This window comes from Aquarana catesbeiana, linkage group LG06 (genome assembly GCF_042186555.1).
Source record: "Aquarana catesbeiana isolate 2022-GZ linkage group LG06, ASM4218655v1, whole genome shotgun sequence".
Lineage (NCBI taxonomy): Eukaryota > Metazoa > Chordata > Amphibia > Anura > Ranidae > Aquarana > Aquarana catesbeiana.
In genome coordinates, this window is record NC_133329.1 from 194080564 (window position 1) to 194100706 (window position 20143).

The following is a 20143-nucleotide window of genomic DNA, read 5'->3' on the forward strand; positions in this document are numbered from 1 at the left end:
TATTTGCTAAACCACTGTTCTTATACACCTGCCATTCCATTAACAATGCATCATTTACCTGTATCCACAATGCCTCATATGTCCAGAGTTTTGGAAGATACCCATTTTATTGCTATCATTTTACATGCTATAAATAGCATCCTATTAATGGTTATCCTAGTTACTGGAGTGTATAATTCTTTATCTAATTGGCCCAATAAGCATATTCTTGGATCTACCTGTACCTGTTTTTGATAAGCCTGATTAATAGTCTCTACCACATTTTGCCAATACCTGAACAGTTTAGGGCATTTCCAAAGCATATGCATTAGGTCATTTTGGGCATTCTGACATATCCCGTCTCCCCCATTGGTATAATTTAGCTGGTGTCCTATAAGATCTATACATTATATATAATTGGGTTAAGCATTGCTGTGGAGAGATGGATACTGACGGCATGTTCCAGTATACACTGCCATGTTTCATCTGTTGTTTTTCCAAGGTCTTTTTCCCATCCCCTTCTGGCTAAACAGCTGTTTACCTTCTGTAATTGCTCAGTCATAGAGAGTGGAAATAAGACCCCTCTTAACCTGTATCTTTACAAGAATCCATAAGTGCCATATTTTGTATCTTAACTTTGTTATCTTTAAACTGACTCTAGCGCATGGCGCGGTTGTAGATATTGATAAAAGTTGTGGGAGGGCACTAAAAAAATATTTAGATCATTGCTACAGCTATGACTGAGATCACCCTTCCGATCCAGCGATGTACCGGTACGTTGTTGAACAGCAAGTGGTAAAACACAAAAGCAAGCATTTATCATATTACGGTTTACCAATTCTTAGATGTGGTGGCTGGCTGCATTAGTTTTTTGAGGCTTTCTTTCCTTTATTTTGACCTGTTGATCTGGCCAGTAAGTCTGTAGCAGTTGGTGTGTTGAGACAAACCATTTACCAGTGACGGGTTTTTACAGTGATCAGTGTTTGCGTTCATGTAAAACCTTTATCCCAAAAGAAAAAAAAAGACTGTTGCTGTAAAACTGTGCTTGTGTAACTGCAGTGTGATGTGGAGTTTGGCTTGAATTAGGCCTGGTTCACACCTATGCGTTTTTTGGTGCTTTTTGCCGAAATGCACTACAGTCCGTTAAATATGGTTTCCTATGGGACACCTTCACAACTATGCTTTTTTCAGCCACCTTGTTTTTGGAAAGGGTCAGGGACTTTTTTAAGCGCAAAACAGTGTTTTTTTGGTTCAATAGACTTCAATGGTGATGCAGAAAAGCAGCATATAAACTGCGTCAAAAACGCATGTTCAGAAATCACTGTAGTAGCATATCAAAAGCAAGGTGTGAACCAGGCATAAGGCCCCTTTCACACGGGCAGATAGAGTTCAGCTTTTAGCTGTGGATAGATGAAGTTATCTACCGCACCTAAACTCACCCAATGCTTTCCTATGGCCCCATTCACACACTGCATTTAGCGACGATTTTGTTACATGGGGTTTTGTAAGGCTAGAAAAAATAAATTTGACTGTCCAGCAGCCATCTGCACATAACCGCAGATAATCGCAGTGTATTATTTCACCTGCACCTCGATAGCAACAGCAACGAGGAAAGAAAAACAGGAAGCACATCAAAAATGGTAATGTTCCACCACAGCTAAACGCAGCCGCACATAAACGCTCCTAATCACAATGTACAACTTTAAGTGATCTCTGTGCCTGAAATCTTGGAATATCAAAATAACAAAACATGCTTTTAACAGCGGCAGAACAGCTGCCAGTGTAAAAGAGGCCTTAGTGTATCTAAATCTGCTAGTCCAGCTAACACTCCCCTCCCTCCAGACTGAGAGTACTGCTGTCCAAAGGTGTCTCTGCTGTTCCTTCAGCCAGAGAGGGGGCATGTTAATACGGTTAGTACAAATCACCAGGTGAAAATGGATAAATAAAGTAGGGCTGGAACGAATGAGTATCTTCATAATAGTTAATCTAGTTGCCCGACTTTATTGTTTCGACTAATTGGATAAAAACCTAAAAGAATTAAAATGTGGTATTAAATTAATATGTAAAGTTTAATAAAATCCAATTTATTCTATATCTATATGCAGTGGTAAATAGAAATAACCAGCTAGGAACAAAATATCCTAATTTGCGCTGAGAATAACAGAAGAGATCAAAGAGCAAAGCTACATTTTAGAGAACAAAATCCTAATAAACAAGAATTCAACTACAGGTGAGTCTAATTATTCATTAAACAGGTGTCCAGCAGATAGTTAATTGTAAAAGGGCATTACTTAAAGAAAAACCCTTCCCATTTCATGCTGTCAGCAAAGGCACCACATGGAAGAGAAATGTCACAAGGCCTGAGAAAATAATTTCTTTACTCAAAGGTGAAGGCTACAAGAAGATCAGCAAAGCTTTACTTATTAGCAAAAGTAATACAAAAATTTAACAAAGATGAAACTGCAACCATCTCACTGAGACGTCCAGGCCATACATGGAAGTTAACACCTCGAGCGTCTTCTGATGAGAAGGGTTAAAAAAAATTGCCATGCAAGTTTATTGCAGTTAGCTGAAGAAGTAGAAAGCCAAACTGGGGTGATTGTTTCCCATGACACAGTACGTCGTACACTGCAGAGGAATGTCATGCATGGGTGTTGTCCTTTTGTAAAGCTCATGCACAAAAAAGCTTGCCTAGAATATGCCAGGGCCCATGCTGAAAAATTAGACTCTGGGACTGAGTACTGGATTGATGAGACCAATATAAGTGTTTGGAACTGATGGCTTCAAAACTGTATGGCATCGCAGAGGTGAGGAGTACAAAGAAAAATGCATGGTGCTTACAGTGAAACATGATGGTGCCAGTGTCCTTCTGTGGGACTTCATGAGTGCTGCTGGTGTGGGGGAGCTAAGTTTTATTGATGGTATCATAATTTCACAGATGTACAGCTCTATATTAAAAGAGAAGATGCTTACCATCACTCCGTGCCCTTGGTTGTCGTGCACTTTTCCAACATTACGATGGTCCAAAACACACTTCTAAGGCAACTGTTGCATTTCTGACGAACAACTGGGTGAAAGTGATTCAGTGACCAAGTATGTCTCTTGATCTGAACCCAATCGAACACCTATGGGGAATTCTGAAGAGACAAGTTGAATATCACTCTCCATCCAGGCTCTAAAAGAGGTTGTTCTTGAATAATGGCAAAAGATAGATGTAATATTTTGCCAACTTGTTCATTCCATGCCTAGAAGACTTGGTTCTGTCCTTAAAAATCATGACGGTCATACAAAATACTAGATGTAGTAGCTTTTTTTGTGGCATGTATTCATTTTTACATCAACTAATTTGAGTAAAACTGAAGATTTTGTAATTTAAGTTATATTCTTAACCTTCCTTTCAGGTAATGAGCTAAACAAATGATCTATAAAACTCAGTTTTGTCAATTTTGGAAACTGTTATTGTGTTCATTGAGCGATTGATTAAAATCTTACTTTTCAAAAGGGGTGTACTCATTTATGCTGAGCACTGTATGTATAAGTGTGTGTGTGTGTGTGTATGTATATATATATATATATATATATATATAAAGGCCAGTATGGTGGCCTGGATTTATGGGAGGAGCCCAGCGGGTATTTAAAGCACACCACTCACCTGTGGTCCTTGTCGGTTCCGGTTCGTGATACCTCATGTCTCTAGGCTGGCTGTTCGCAGCTCACCTCATGCTTACGAGTCCATGCGTTCGATTCCAGTGTGTTACGGCGTCTCCATTCGTAGTTTTTGACGGCGGTTCTCGCTTGCTGCTGCAGGTAGGATTCAAGCCCTTTTTCATATCATACGCAAGTTGCGATTCGTTCCGTTCCCTATCCCGCATCCCTTTCGTACTTAGCTGTCGGCCAGTGCATTCCTACGTTCCCTCTGCCTTGTTCGTCACCCATCCACGAACATACGATTTGTTCATAGATTCAAGCCGCCGAGTCGCTATGGGCCATGTCCCGACATCATTTGGCACAGGCCAGTGCATTCGTAGGTTCCCTTTGCTTTGTTCGTCACCCCATCTACGAACATACGATTTGTAAAACTGAGCCGCCAAGTCGCTGTCGGTCGTTGCCCGACATTACTCGGCACAGGTGTCGTTGCTTGCAGGTTTCACACTCTTTGGGATTTGAGACAGCAGGTATTGATTGCACAGGTTCTGTGGCTCATTTAGGTGGTAATTAGCCCACCTGGTGCCTTGTCTGTATCCCATTAGCCTCGGGGGCTGGGTGGTTGGTATGTGTTCAGTTTGGAGGGGTGATGTAGCAACCCTAAGACCCATACACACTGTGCGACCTTGTTGTCTGATGTCCCTTAGGTTTACCGGAGCTGTGTAGTGCAGGGGCCTGCCCGATTGCATACAAATTAAAGCCCTTGAGGTTGGCTTCGTGTGACATGGTTTTGGTGAATCTGGGGGAGGAGATCGCCAGAAAATTGTATAGGGTGTATCCAGCTTTCACTCTACCACAGCCCGTTTCGATCCCAGTCGCACTGCGGCACAGCGATTCGTATAGGTTTCATCTCATACACTCTACAGCCTGATTTGAATCCAGTCGCATCCTCAGCACAACGATTCGTATCGGTTTCATCTCGTACACTCGACAGCCCGATTCAAATCCAGTCGCATCCAGGGCACATCAATTCATATCTGGTCCATTTGTACACTCCGCAGGCCGGTTCGAATCTAGTCGTGTCGGCAGCTTAACAATTCAAACCCTTGCCATTGACTCATCCCACAGCCCGATCCGAATCTAGTCGCATCAGCGGCACAACGATTTGAATCCTCGGCTCAAAATGACACAATTCATGCACACTGCATCCACATCTCACTTCATCTATTCGCACGTTTGAATATGGTCGGTCGTTCCTACATATTCGGTTCTCTATCCTTGTTTTTTCGCCTTCCTGATAAGGCTGCATTCTTGCAATCACGTCTCCAGTGGCACTCAATCCGGCCACTCACTGTCTCCAGTGGCACTCAATCCGGCCACTCACCGTCTCCAGTGGCACTCAATCCGGCCACTCACCATCTCCAGTGGCACTCAATCCGGCCACTCACCGTCTCCAGTGGCACTCAATCCGGCCACTCACCGTCTCCAGTGGCACTCAATCCGGCCACTCACCGTCTCCAGTGGCACTCAATCCGGCTACTCACCGTCTCCAGTGGCACTCAATCCGGCTACTCACCGTCTCCAGTGGCACTCAATCCGGCCACTCACCATTTTCTGTCTGTCATTTCTCCCTTAGGTCAGTCGATTTCAGGACGTTATTTCATAGTGTATATATATATATATATATATATATATATATATATATATATATATATATATATATATATATATATATATATATATATATATACACATACAGTTGTGTTCATAAGTTTACATACCCTGGCAGAATTTATGATTTCTTCGCCATTTTTCTGAAAATATTAATTATAACACAAAAACTTTTCGTTAACTCATGGTTAGTGTTTGGCTGAAGCCATTTATTATCATTCAACCGCGTTTACTCTTTTTAAATCGTAATGAAAACAGAAACTACCCAAATGACCCTGATCAAAAGTTTACATACCCTGGTGATTTTGGGCAGATAACATAAGTTGACACAAAGGGGTGTTAATGGCTGTTAAATGTAACTATTCTCACCTGTGATCTGTTTGCTTGTAATGTGTGTGTGTGTGTGTATAAAAGGTCAATGAGTTTCTGGTAAAAGGTAGTTGAATTGTATAAAACAGGAAAGGGATATAAAATGATATCCAAGGAATTGAGAATGCCAATCAGCAGTGTTCGAACTCTAATCAAGAAGTGGAAAATGAGGGGTTCTGTTGAAACTAAACCACGGTCAGGTAGACCAACTAACATTTCAGCCACAACTGCCAGGAAAATTGTTCGGAATGCAAAGAAAAACCCACAAATAACTTCAGGTTAAATACAGGACTCTCTGAAAACATGTGGTGTGGCTGTTTCAAGATGCACTTGAAGAAAGATGGGCTGCATGGTTGAGTCGCCAGAAGAAAGCCATTACTATGCAAATGCCACAAAGTATCCTGCTTACAATATGCCAAACAGCACAGAGACAAGCCTCAAACCTTCTGGCATAGTCATTTGAAGTGATGAGACCAACATTGAGCTTTTTGGCCACAACCATAAACGCTTCATTTTGGAGAGGAGTCAACAAGGCCTATGATGAAAGGTACACCATTCCTACTGTGAGGTGGATCGCTGATTTTTTGGTGATGTGTGAGCTACAAAGGCACGGGAAATTTGGTTGAAATTGTTGGCAGGATGAATGCAGTATGTTATCAAAAAATACTGGAGGAACATTTGCATTCATCAGCCAGGAAGCTGCGCATGGGACGTACTTGGTCTTTCGAACATGACAATGATCCAAAACACAAGGCCAAGTTAACCTGTCATTGGCTACAGCAGAATAAAGTGAAGGTTCTGAAGGGGCCATCTGTCTCCTGACCTCAATATCATTGATCCACTCTGGGGGGAACTCAAACGTGCGGTCCATGCAAGACAAACCAAGAATTTACAGGAACTGGAGGCTTTTTGGCAAGAGGAATGGGCAGTTTTACCATCTGAGAAGATAAAGAACCTCATCCACAATTACCAAAAAAGTCTTCAAGCTTTAATTGATGTTAAAGGGGGCAATGTACGGTATTAAGAACTGGGGTATGTAAACTTTTGATCAGGGTCATTTGGGTAGTTTCTGTTATGATTATGTTCTAAAGAGTAAACACAGTTGATTGATAATAAATGACTTCAGCCAAACACTAACCATGAGTGAAAGTAAAGTTTTTGTGTTATCATTCATAGTCTCTGAAAAAAAAAGGACTTCCATGTCATTCTTACTAGTTCCGGTCGACCTCAACCAGGACTTCACATTTAGGGCACCAGTCAGATGTCACATAACCCTGCAGCACTCTTTCACTAAACGTTCACTTCTAGGATACGATTTGGGCTGCTAATTGGGTGTTGGTTACTGTCACATGTTTCTTTGCATTACACTCTGTTTTCGTAGGGCGACCCTTAACCTACGCAGACAAGGCCGCCAAAACATTGAGTTTGCTGACAGTGCAAGCGTTGGCAGGCCGAGCACACGTCAGGAACTACAGAACGCAATATTCCTACTTAGGCCATGCCAGACTACAGCTTTATGCCCCAGTACGCCCAGGGGCTCTGGTTCACAGGTTTGTGCCGAGCACAGATGGGCACCCGAGCTATCAGTTACCTGGCCAGTCACCTCCTGGCTCACCTCGGTTGCCATGCACTCTTCTGAGCTTTCTAAATTTCCACTCAACAGCGTTCAAACGCAAACCAGCTTCTTCACTACGCCTGCCGTTCCTTTTTCTGTCCTCCTCCTTTTCCTTCTTATCTCTTTTTCCCTGTATACAACTCCGCTCACTAACCTACCTTTTACGACTCCTCTTACACATGCACCCCCCTCTCTTTGCCTCATGGCTGCTAGAGGGAGATTGCAATCGACAGTTTCTAGTTGATTTTGGGATGTGAGCAGGTATCTTGGGGTTCTATAGTGGTTCATCAGCTCCTTCCCCTTCACCTTGTCTTATAGCTGGAGACATGTCGCAGGCCGACAGTGAAGACCGCACTTCTGCCCCTCTGTCACCCTTCGCGGGTTCAGAGCGTGGCAGCGTGCAGTCCCTCAGGGGATGGACCATCCCCAAACTCACAGTGCAGGGGCGTTCCCTACTCCACCACAGCCAGGTAAGCCGAGCTCTTCAGGCTGTGTCTCCCACCACCAGCGACAGCGGAGCCCGGCACCCAGCAGGCATCCCTTCAGTGAATCCAGTCGCACCGGCGGAACAAGGATTCGTCTCTTCTGCACCACACATCTTGTTCTATCGATCACGCAGCTTACCACAATTTGGTCTCTATCGTGAGGCATCTGCTATAAGCTACCAATCATTACACAGACTAAACTGCTCGTACGTACTCATAACTCAGCCGATACTCAGCTTCATGTACTCTGTCAGTTCATTCACACGTCCTAATGCCCGATTCGAATCTAGTTGCGTCGGTGTCGTAACTGTCCGAATCCTCGGCACGAAACTACACGATTCCATTGTCACACAGCTTCCGCAGCCCAGTCTCCATCGTGAGGCACCTGCCACAAGCCACCAGTCATTACTCAGTCCATCCGTTGGTACGTTGCATGTACTCTTAATCTTGACGATATGCAACTCAATTTTAGCTACGGGATGCACAACTTTAGCCAATGCCGGCTGCTTCACCTTTGCGTCACGGGCCACAGAGCGCATCCTAAGGTCATGTGCTACCTCATACAGTACAACACTTCATGGCTAGGCCAAGTGGATGTCCAGTGACTGGGGCTTCACATTTTCTCATACCCGACTCCCTCATTGACCGCCTTCTTGGTGCACGGATTTACGTCAGAGTTTCACACCAGCCTCATCGCGCTACCCAACTCGACCCACGAGTGCAGGAATCTCCTCTCAGCTGCCAGGCGCATGGCTGCAGATAATCACTACTACTATAAGGGGTTAATTTATACTGTGAAACAACTAACAATATATATATATATATATATATATATATATATATATATATATATTGTGTTTCACAGTATAAATTAAATTAATTAAATTATTTAATTAATGTTAGTGATTATCTGCTGTTTTTTGTACTATAAAGGGCTAATTTTTGTACTTCAACTAGGGATTCTTATTATACAGGATATAAATAGCACCAACAGTTTGTGCAGCACTTTACAATATGGAGGGGGAACAGCACAATTGCAATACAGAAGGGACAGGAGGGCCCCGCTCATGGAGCTTACAGGGAGGTGGTACAAAAGGTAATAACTATGGGGGATGGTCTGATAAGGTTCGCTCGGTACAGTCCTTAGGTGGGTCTGAGATAGCCTTCCCTGAATAAATTCATTTTCAGGGATCTTCTAAAGGTGGATAGGATGGGGGCTGACCGGACATACCGGGGCATGGAGTTCCAGAGGATGAGAGAGGCTCTAGAGACGTTCTGGAGGTGAATGGTCCATGGGAGGAGGTAACAAGGGAGCTAGAGAGCAGGAAGTCTTGGGAGGAACGGAGAGGACCATTTGGGCGATATCTGCAGATGAGGTTTGTGATGTTTGTATTTTGAATTTTATACAGTGGGGTAGAAGGGATTGGCAGAGAGCAGCAGCAGTCACGGATCAGTTAGAGAGGTGTATGAGTCTAGCAGCAGCATTCATAATAGACTGAAGGTAGGAAAGCCTGCGTAAAGGTAGGAGAGAGCTGAAGTATTTGAGGCTGGAAATAACTTAGAAGTGAATATGTTGTTTTTGTGGTGTCGTTTGTCAGGAAGGGGCAAATTCTGGAGATGTTGCGGAGGTTAAGGCGGAAAGATTTAGCCAGTAATTGAATGTGGGGGCTGAAGGAGAGACCAGAGTCCAGGATTACACCCAGCCCCCTGGCATGTGTGGGGGGACCAATGGTTGTGCCGTTGATCCTAATGGTAAAGTCATGGGGAGGGGAAAGTGGTGTGACATCCATACCGATATGTCATTCAGTAAGTTTGTGATCCGTGACAAGATCAAGGGGGTGAGTTGAGTGGAGAGATAGATCTCTATAGATAGGCTAGCAACTGGCCCAGGGAAGAGGTGTAGAGAGAGAATAGAAGGGCCCAAGGATGGAGTCTTGGGGTTCCCCGTCAGAACGAGGAAGAGGAGCGGAGAAGATGGTGATATGTGACACTGAAAGTGCGCTGAGATAGGTAAGAGGAGAAACAGGATAAAGAAAACTCACGGAGGCCAAAGGAGTGGAGATTGTTGAGGAGGAGCAGGTGGTCAACTGTGTCGACGGCTGCAGAGAGGTCCAAGAGTAGGAGTACTGGCTGTTGGTTTTTAGCAGTTAGTAGGTCATTGGTGAATTTTAGTAGGGCAGATTCAGTGGAATGTTGTGGGCGGAAGCCGGACTGTAGGGGATTGAGAAGGTTGTTTTCAGTGAGGTAGCAACTCATGCGGTCGTGGGGCATTCGAGGAGCTTGGAGGCAAGCAGAATGGGTCTTGGGTTATTCAAAAAGGTGGGTCCAGTGAGGGTTTTTTATGTTTTTTGAGGTAACCAGTGCATGTTTGAGTGGAGAGGGAGAGGTTGAAGGTGTGGGTTAGAGAGTTGAGGATAGAGCGGGAAGGTGGTCGCAGTAATTGTCAGAGGACAGGGTCCAGGGGACAGTTGGTAGGTTGGGCCAAGGAGTGGAGTTGGGCAACTTCCTTTATGGTAACGGGGCTGAGGGAGGTGAGTATTGAGTGCGATGTTGGACCTGATGTGTTCGTTGGTGGGAGAAGTTGCTGGATATCTCATCACGAATTGTGTTGCTTTTGAATGGGTTGGCAATCTCCTGAGCGGTAAGCAAGTTGGTGAGTGGGGGGGGGGGGGGGGGTATAGTTGAAGTAAGGAATTAAGGGTAGAAAAGTTGTCAAGGTTTGGATGAGAGGGTTTTGATGAGTTTTTGTAGTAGGTTTGTTTAGCAGTGTGGAGGCGGTAGTTGTATTTGAGAAGGACATATTTATAGAGGGTAAAGTCTTGCAGGAATTTAGATTTACACCATGCTCGCTCAAGAGCAGGGCTGCATCTCTTGAGACATCTGGTGTCGTCTGCCCGTGTTACAACAGACGAGGCCTGGTTCTGCGTGTAGAAAGAGGAGCAAGTGCATCCAGGGAGGATGATAGTGTGTTGCTGTAGATGAAAGTGGTCAGGTCTGGGCAGGACAGAAGTGCCATTTTATCGTAAAGGCCATCAGTAGCAGAATGAAGGGAAGGGTTTAAGCAGCGAAGGTTCCTGCGGGTAGCAGTTTGCAGATTGGCCGCATGAGAGGTAGAAGACGGGGATAGTGTGAAGCATATAAGGTTGTGATCAGAAAGAGGAAGGGGGTGTTAGAGAGGTTGCAGGGAGTGCAAAGATGGGAGAATAAGAGGTCAATAGTGTTGCCGTTGGAGTTTGTGGTGGTTTGTGTCCATTGCATTAGGTTAAAAGAGGAGGTTAAATTTTAGTAGTTGAGAAGTGGTTGCAGTGTTAACCTTGATAGGCATGTTAAAGTCACCTAGGAGGATGGCAGGTACTTCAGAGGAGAGTTAGTAGGGTAGCCATGTGGAGGAGTCATCCCGAAAGCCTGACACTGGTCCAGGAGGCCGATAAATGATTGTGACCCTCAAGCAAACGGGAGAGAAAAGTCAAATGCAGTGCACTTCGAAAGAGCAGAGGGAAAGAGAGGGAGGTGTAGGAAGAACCTGGAAGGTGCATTGTGGGGAGAGAAGTCCTACTCTGCCTCCTTTTCATCCTCTGGGTCTGAGTGAGTGAGTCCAGTGGAGGCCACTGTGGGAGAGGGCAGCAGGAGAGGTTGTGTCGGATTCCTGGAGCCGGGTTTCGGTTATAGCAAAGATTAAGGGAGTTTGAGAGGAAAAGGTTGTTGACAGAGGCGAGTTTGTTGACTGAGCGGGCATTCAGGGGCACAAAAGGGGTGGGGGGGTGGGGGCTGACACGTGGAATAAGGGGAATTCGGATAAGAGGGTGGGAGAATTTTGGTGGTGAGAATTGGCTTAAGGAGGGCTAGGGTTTGGTGCGATGTCCCCAGACATTAGGAGTAGTAGGCGGGTCAGGGTGGTAAGGTGGGAGTGGGATTTATGAGAGCAGATGCTGTACTGGAGTGGAAGTGGTGACATTGCGTGGGCTCAAAATGAGCAGGGGGTGATAAGTTCAGTAGTTTTGAGTAGGCAGAAGTGAGGGAGTTATGTACCGGTTGTAGGTTGGAGAGGGGGGGGAGAAATGAGAGTTTGAGAAGAGAGGATGTTATAGCAAAAAAGATTAGTATGAGCATGGTGGGGGGGGGGGGGGATAGAAAGAAAGCTGTGGAAAGGGAGAGGATAAAAGGGAACTATCCAACAACTGTGGACCACTAGTGTCTGTACTTGCTTTTTGTAGAAGTGCTTAAGTCAAAGTGCCGTGTACAAGTGCCAAACACTTATCGCCGGAGTGACACTTTTGTGCAAGGAGTGGCCAGCCATACCTTCGCCAGCCGTTCCAAAAGTTGGAACTAAATTTATACTGGTATGGCGTAGGGGGGAGGTTAACAATTCAATTAGGAGCTGATTAAAACAGGCTTATGGGGATGGTGGGGGATTACAACTGGCCTGGACAGAGTGCAAAGCGAGAGAGGCAACAGGGATAAGATTAAAGCAGAGTTCCACCGTGAAGAAAGTTTTTTTTTTTTTTTTTAAAGTCAGGAGTTGCAAACACTGTAGCTGCTGACTTTTAATAAGGACACTTACCTGTCCAGGGAGCCCGCAATGTTGTGAGCAATCTCGGTGGTATATTCCATGCTCTACCCTGCCAAGCTGCGTGTGGTTGCTGATGGCATGGTACATTTTTTTGAAAATCCAATGATGGCTACCAACTGGCTTAACCACCACGAGAGACACCTACAGGCAGCCGTACGTGGAAACGACCCAGGTTAAGAAAACGCATAAACTGCATACAGTGATTCTTAATGCTCACCTTAAAAGCAATGGAGCCCACAGAGAGTCACAACTGACTTTATTGATCTCTCTTACCAGTGACCCCTATAGTTTATGACTTTAAGGGCACAAGGTCCCAGCCCTCGTTATTACCCCACCAAGAGCCCTGTGGGGCACCAATGGAAGGCTTTCCAATGGAAGTTACATTGTTCAAGTTTGTTTTTCTTTTTTCAGTTTTTAAGCCCTGGTTGAATGGGTAATGTATATTTGGGTCGCAAAGCAAGTCCGCTTTGTTGTTAGATGCAGACCCGCAGAGTGAGACATATAGCACTAGCCACACAATACACTTTCTATACCCCAGAACCTATGATGAATCATCTGAGTCGGCCTCTCACAGGCTTCCCATACGGGAGAATGGGTCACACCCAGAAATAAGACCAAATGAATAAGCGAACAGAATCAATCCTCTCATGGAATGTGAGAGGCCTACATGACCCTAAAAAGAGAACTGCCATTTTCACCTTTATCTCACACCGGACTCCCACTGTTTTATGTCTGCAAGAAACGCATTTCACTAAAGACACCACCAACCTGTTGCACCTCTCAAAGTATCCTATCCAATACCATTCTACACATACCCGGTATTCAAGGGGTGTGAGTGTACTGTTTTCTAGGACTACCTCATTCACAAAAATTGATGCACAAATTGATGTAGAGGGCAGATTTATTTTTCTGATGGGAACTTGGGAATCACATGCATGTGTGATCATAAATGTATAATATACCTCCACCATTTAATTTAAAGGTGCTGCAATGTCTTTCCAGATTTCTAGCTAAATATCCTCAGGTTCCGGTGTATGTAATGGGGGATCCTAACTGTACTCTGGACATGTCTTTAGATGTGCACAGGAAATACTGCCCGCAGGGCCCCAGGACATATACAGCTCTTAACAGGAATTGGGCTTTTTGATTTATGGCGGTGTAAGTTTCCTTTTAAGGCACAATTTTCATGTCACTCACTAACGCACTCCACTTTGTCATGCATTGATTTAGCATTGGGCAATACATTAACACACTACTATGACCCTAAGGTCACCTATCTTACCAGAGGTCTCTCCGACCACTCCCCGGTACAACTCAGTTAAAGCTTCCCTGCTGTGAAACTACCTATACACTGGAAGATGAACCCTTTCTGGATTCCTCTGTTTAGAGACACTAAACATATGCAATCACAAATTCAACACTTTTTACTGGATAATAAACATTCTGCCCCACCTGGTATAGTTTGGGACACTCTGAAGGCTTTTATCAGGGGATGTGTATCAAGGAGATAGCCACAATTAAAACAAACAGCAGACAATGGGCAACTGACGCCAGTGTAGCGGTAGACAAAGCAGAGGAGGAATTCTTACAAGCGCCCACACCTGTTAGTGAAAGAAAATGGAAAGACGCACAAAAAATGTATCACACCATACATAACCAACAAGCAGAAAACAAACGCTTCCTTACCTCACAAACGTACTTTGAAGAGGGGGAAAAAACAGGCCATATGTTATCAGTAATAGCTAAATTGCAACAACCGTCACCAATTATTCACCGCTTGGCGGTGTCACCAACACAGGTAGTTATGGATACCCCTTCAATTGTGAAGGGATTCTGTACCTTTTTTCAGGATGTGTATTCCTCAAAGGTGAACTATTCCGACGCCGCCTTAACTGAGTTTTTAGATGGAATCCCACTAACGACAATACAGGGGGAAGACAAAAAACTGCTAAATGCACCTCTATCTCTAGAGGAATTGCAACTTGCCCTAGCAACATTCCCTAATTCTAAGGCCCCGGGAAATGATGGTTTCCCAATTGAGATGTACAAGAAATTTGGTGGCATACTCCTACTGGAATTGCTCCATACCATCAAGGAAGCACATGCTAATGACTTCTTACCAGACTCCATGTACGAGGCAGTGGTAGTGGTCATGTTGAAGCCCGGGAAGGATCCGAACCAACCTGAGTCATACAGGCCCATATCACTTTTAAATAACGATCTGAAATTGATTACTAAAGTCCTCGCTACGTGGTTGTCCAAGGTGGTGACAAAAATAGTGCACTCGGATCAATCGGGATTTATACCTAATAGGTCCACAGCGCACAATCTTCGCAGATTATATCTAAACATGCAGATTCTAACAGATAATCAAGGTCAAAGAGCTATCTTTTCACTAGACGTCGCTAAGGCATTCGATAGTGTAGAATGGGATTACCTTTGGAGGGTGCTAGAGAAATTCAACTTGGAGGAGACATTTATTTCTTGAATTAAACTACTATATAGGGCATCGAAAGCTTGCATTAGAATTAAAAACACGCTATCTCCCTTCTTTGATCTACATCGGGGAACTAGACAGGGCTGCCCACTATCCCCGTTACTCTTTGCTCTGGCCATAGAGCTTCTGGCTGCTGCTATCAGAGGGAACCTGGCTATATGTGGCTTTAAAAGTTAAGATTTGGAAGATAAAATAGTCCTGTACGCAGACGATGCGCTCATCTTTTTGGGCGACATATCTGCCTCTTTAACAAATCTCATGGAGTTAATCTGTAAATTTGGATCCTATTCGGGGTTCAAGATAAACTGGGACAAATCCACATTGTTACCACTTGATCCCCTTGTATTGCCTCTTCCCTCAGCAGCAGACCAGATCAGGGTGGTAGATACATTCCGGTATTTAGGCATAGTTATTCATCCCAACCTAGAACTATATGTTAAACTTAATGTAAATCCCCTGATTAAAAAATTCCGGGAAAAAGCAGCTAGTTGGATTAAACTTCCCCTCTCGGTAGTGGGTCGATGTAATCTGATAAAAATGGTCTGGGGTCCACAACTTTTGTGTGCGCTCCACAATGCCCCCATCTGGATTCCTATCCACATTTTAAAAAAATTCAACACCATATTCCGATCCTTGATATGGAGGAAACAGGTGCCGCGTATTAAATTGGAAACATTACAGGAGGCGAAGGACTCGGGTGGGCTGGCAGTCCCGAACCCATACTATTACTTTATAGTGGCCCAATTACAGCACCTAACGGGATGGCAGCGCCCCGGGTCCTCTGACCCCACAAGCAATATCATACGCACTCTACTCTCGAACGGGGGCCTTGTGGAATGCATGGAAGCGGGAGAATTCCGCAAAATGCCTGAATACCAAACTATGGTGCTCATAGATAAAATATGGAACAAGGCCAAGCAACACTTTCAATATGAAGGGTACTCTGAATGGTCTCGTATCTGGAACAATAGCAACCTTCCCGAACTGTGTAAATTGCAGGGCTTCTCTGCGTGGTCTAGAAGCGGGGTGGTATACATCCCGCAGCTATACCGGGGCGGACTCCTACGGGACTTTCAGCCCTGAGGGAGGAATATGGCTTACCAAACGTCTTGTTTTTTCAGTATCTACAACTTAGGCATGCCATCTCAGCACAAGCTACACTGTCCACATGGGAATTAAATAGACCCTCGGTGCTCACACAACTAGTAATATCAAGTCTAGGAAAGGACAGATATCATCTATATATGAATCCCTAATAACGCAGGTATCCAAGACTATGTCATTAAAATGCAGGACAAGCTGGGGGGAAGATATAGGCCACATCACAGATGAGGAATGGTCTGCTATAATGGAGAATATACACAAGGTGTCCCTTTCCTGTTCCCAAAAACTCACACAACTATTCATTATACACCGAACTTACTGTACCCCATATAAACTATATAAATGGCACAGAAGAGATGACCCTTTTTGCCCTTGTTGCAGGATAGATAACGGTACCCCTATCCACATGCTCTGGAAGTGTCCGAAATTGCAAAGGTACTGGTCTGAAATAATCAACTCTATAAACAAAATATGGAATCTTACATTTGCAGTTGACCCCAAGCTGTGTCTGCTGGGATGGTTAGACGGGGGAACTATATACACCACACACTTAAATAGCCATTCTCAGAGTATTCTTTATTGCCAGAAAACTTATAGCTAGAAAATGGCTTTTGGTGTCACCGCCAACACACACAGAATGGGTTAATACCATAAATGACACCCTATTGAGGGAAAAATTGACATACCAACACAGAGGTAGCCCAACAAAATTTGAAAATATATGGGATCCATGGTTGGAGGTACCTGACTTAGCCCCCTTCCAACTGGTCCAAAATAAAGTACTTGGTGGCAGGACATAGACGCCCACCCCCTTTTCTGAGGAAGGAGGCTATCTACACTAGTTGGGTAAAGGGTGAGATGGTGACATAGAGACTCAGAATGTGGATCAGTCTGAAATAATATTCATGATGAGAAGATGTCTTACTCTGCAGTGACGAGTTATGTGGTTTACTTATATAAGATAGTTAATGAAAGAACACTGGAAATCCCCCCCCCCCACTGTTTGGGGGGGTACCTCTACACCGACCGATTGTCCTTTTTAGGACCGGGAGCGGAGTAGGGGTACAGAACACTGAAAGGACAAGCTTACTAAAAAAGGAACTATACGAAAAGGTAGATACTGTTGGACATGTAGAGATTTGCCTTCTTAAATTGATTGTAATTGCACATATAAAATAAGGATGTAGGAGAAGCAAATCCGATTGGTTGTACATTTAGATAATAATATGCCCTTGGCGATGCTATTTGATGTATGTTTTTGTTTTTGTTTAAAGGAAGAGTTTTTCCCTTCCTATGCTTTACAAATAAAAAAAAAAAATCTGATTTAAAAAAAAGAACAAGTTCTAAAGTTGGGTGTAACTCCGCTTTAAGTGTTTGATCTTGTCCAAGGCAGCGTTAACACAAAGTAAGTGTCACTTTCAAAAAATAAACAAGCAGGTATAAACAGCAGTTTCAAATTCTTAGCAAGGCAGGAGTTAGAGTTCAGTCAGGCAATGCATCCCAGTGTTTAAGAGAAGAGTGGAGTCTATGCAGTTACCGGAGGGTATAGAGGCAGGTGTGAAATCGCAGACAGATAAAGGGATGGACAGAAATCCAGTTTTTTTTTTTTTTTTTTTTTTTAACCAGTTACTTGAACCAATACTTTCTCTCGCCAATACCAATTACTGATACCTATTTTTTGTTCAATATTATTTATTGAGGTTTTAGAAGTAATGATAGTTAATAATCTTTGTTATACATTAATACTTAAGATGAAGTACATATGAAAGAATGCATATGGCAGAATAAAGTTACCAATCATGATCAAACATAGTGTCCATAACTGTGTCTTTGGGGGGGCCTGGAACACATTTCTCCTGTAGATCCAATGAACTTTTAAGAATAAAATTTACTAACTTGGAGAAACATTAACAACTTATATCAGGTGGTGATTGTTTTTTCATGCCACTCTAGCCAGTGTGACCATTGTTTGGAGATTGAAGACAAGCGGCCTTCGCATGTAGCAAACATTTTTTCATAAGACCCATAGGTGTGTACCAGGGTTACTACTTCGTTTTTACTCAACCTATCTGAGGTTCTCCAGTGGCAGGCAATGGTAAGTCTGGTGCCCAAAAGAATGTGGGTTATTATAGTGTGGAAGCAGTAAGGCATGTTTTCCATACCGATGTTCAGGAGGGCTAGCTCTGGGGAAGGGAAAATCGATAACCCTGTGACTTCAGTGATGATTTGGAATACCTCTTGCCAGAGTATAGATGTTTGTGTACATTGCCAGAGAAGGTGGAATAGACTTCCTATTTCTCCACAGTTTCTCCAGCAGAGTGGTTGTGTGGCGGGGTCATATGTGTGGATCATAGAGGGAGTAATGTATCATCTAAGGTTAATTTTGGGAACTAGTTCTCATAGGTTGGAGGATCTAGAGGCTTTGTAATTAGTTTTGAGTGCTGTTCGCCATTGTGATTCGGTGAATGAGCATCCAAGATCTCTTTCCCATTTTAATAATGGTAGGGATTTACTGAAAGAAGTCTTGTCTCCTGGCATATTGTAGAAAAGGCATATACCTTTCGTGTTTGCTGTAGGTGAGGAGAGATATGACCAGATAAGGAGGTGTACATCAGCATGTAGGTGCGGATTGCAAAGTAGACAGTGTGTCATTTGTGTGTATTTATAGTAGTCCAGCGGAGTGAGGTGGAAAGATTTTTGTAGTGATGTGAAGGGTCGAAGGAGATTGCTTGAATAGGATTGGGTATGGAGAACACAGAAATCGACAATGGTATTCTATAGGGGGAGGGTCCCTTTGAAGCATTGTTTAGTAGGTATTTAAATGCTAATCTGGAGGCAACAATGGTGGGTGAGAAATTAATTTTCCGTACGTTCTTATGAAGTGAACTGAGTAGCCAGACACTGAGGGCCCTACCAAGGACTTGGTATGTTTCTATGTCTAACAAGGGACTGGTGTAATCGGGTGTGAACCATGTTTTAATTTGGGCAAGTAGTGCAGCGTTATAGTAATCTCTGAAGTTGATGAGTCCTGCTCCTCCTACTAGTTTAGGTTTTATGAGAGTGGCGCGGGAGCATCTCGCTCTTTTTTTTCCCATATGTAGTGTCCAAGTATTTTTTGCAGAGATGTAAACAATGAGCTAGGAATCGGGATTGGTAGTTTAAGCATTTTAAATGCTGCTAATCTACCGGACCATGATAAAACAAATTTGGGGAATTGTTCCAGTTCTTTTGGGAGGTTGCTCAGGAAGGGAGTAAAGTTGGCTCGGTAGAGGTAGGATGTTTTGTTGGTTAGTTTTAAACCTAAGTAGGAGATGGACTCCTTAGCCCACGTGTACGGATATTGGTTTTCCAATTCTGTTTGGTGTGCGGTAGGAATTCCTAGGGGCAAAATAAATGATTTAGAGTCGTTTACTTTTTAATATGAGACCTCGCTGAAATCAGATAAAGTTTTTTGTACCGATGCCAGGGAGGTTGCGGGGTTAGTCAGTAAGAGAATAATGTCATCTGTGAACAGATTTTGTGTTCAGTTGTTCCGATTTGAAAACCTGAGATGGTACTTTGGGTTCTTATTTTCTCTGCTAATGGCTCCATAACTACATTGAAGAGGAGGGGAGAAGGAGGGCATCCCTGTCTGGTGCCGTTACTTATGTCAAATGTTTTGGATTGCATGGAAGAACAATAGACTTGAGCTGAGGGGTGGGAATAAAGTGCCATTATCGCTGAAAGTGTATGACCCTGAAAACCGAATTTCTGTAAAGCCATGTCTAGATATTGCCAGTGTACTCGATCAAATGCCTTCTCTGCATCCAAGGATAGGAGCAGAGAAGGCATTTTGTGTGTCTCAGTGTGAAGTAGTATGTTAACCATCCTCCCGGTAGCGTCTGAGGTTTGACGACCTTTCGTGAAGCCTGATTGATCGGGGTGGATAAGGATTGGAAGAAGGTCAATCAATCTGTTCGCTATGATTTTTGTATATAGTTTTATGTCATGGTTTAATAAAGATATGGGATGGAAATTTTGCGGGGTGTTTTTGGTCCTTCCCTGGTTTCGGCAACGTCACAGTTACTGCTTTTAACATGTCTTGAGGAAAGGAGGCAGAGGAAGCAGCATCATTAAACAGCTGAACTAGATGCTCATTCAGGATAGATTTGAAGTGTTTGTAGTATTCTCCTACAAAGCAGTCTGGGCCCGGGGATTTGTTGTTTGGT

At 43.7% G+C, this 20143-nt stretch overlaps 1 protein-coding gene across 11 annotated transcripts in view; it reads left to right on the plus strand.

Annotated features, from left to right (window-relative positions):
* The window catches only part of CLEC16A (C-type lectin domain containing 16A), a 1646984-nt gene that overhangs the window by 344530 nt on the left and 1282311 nt on the right, over positions 1–20143 (plus strand). The window lies entirely within an intron of this gene.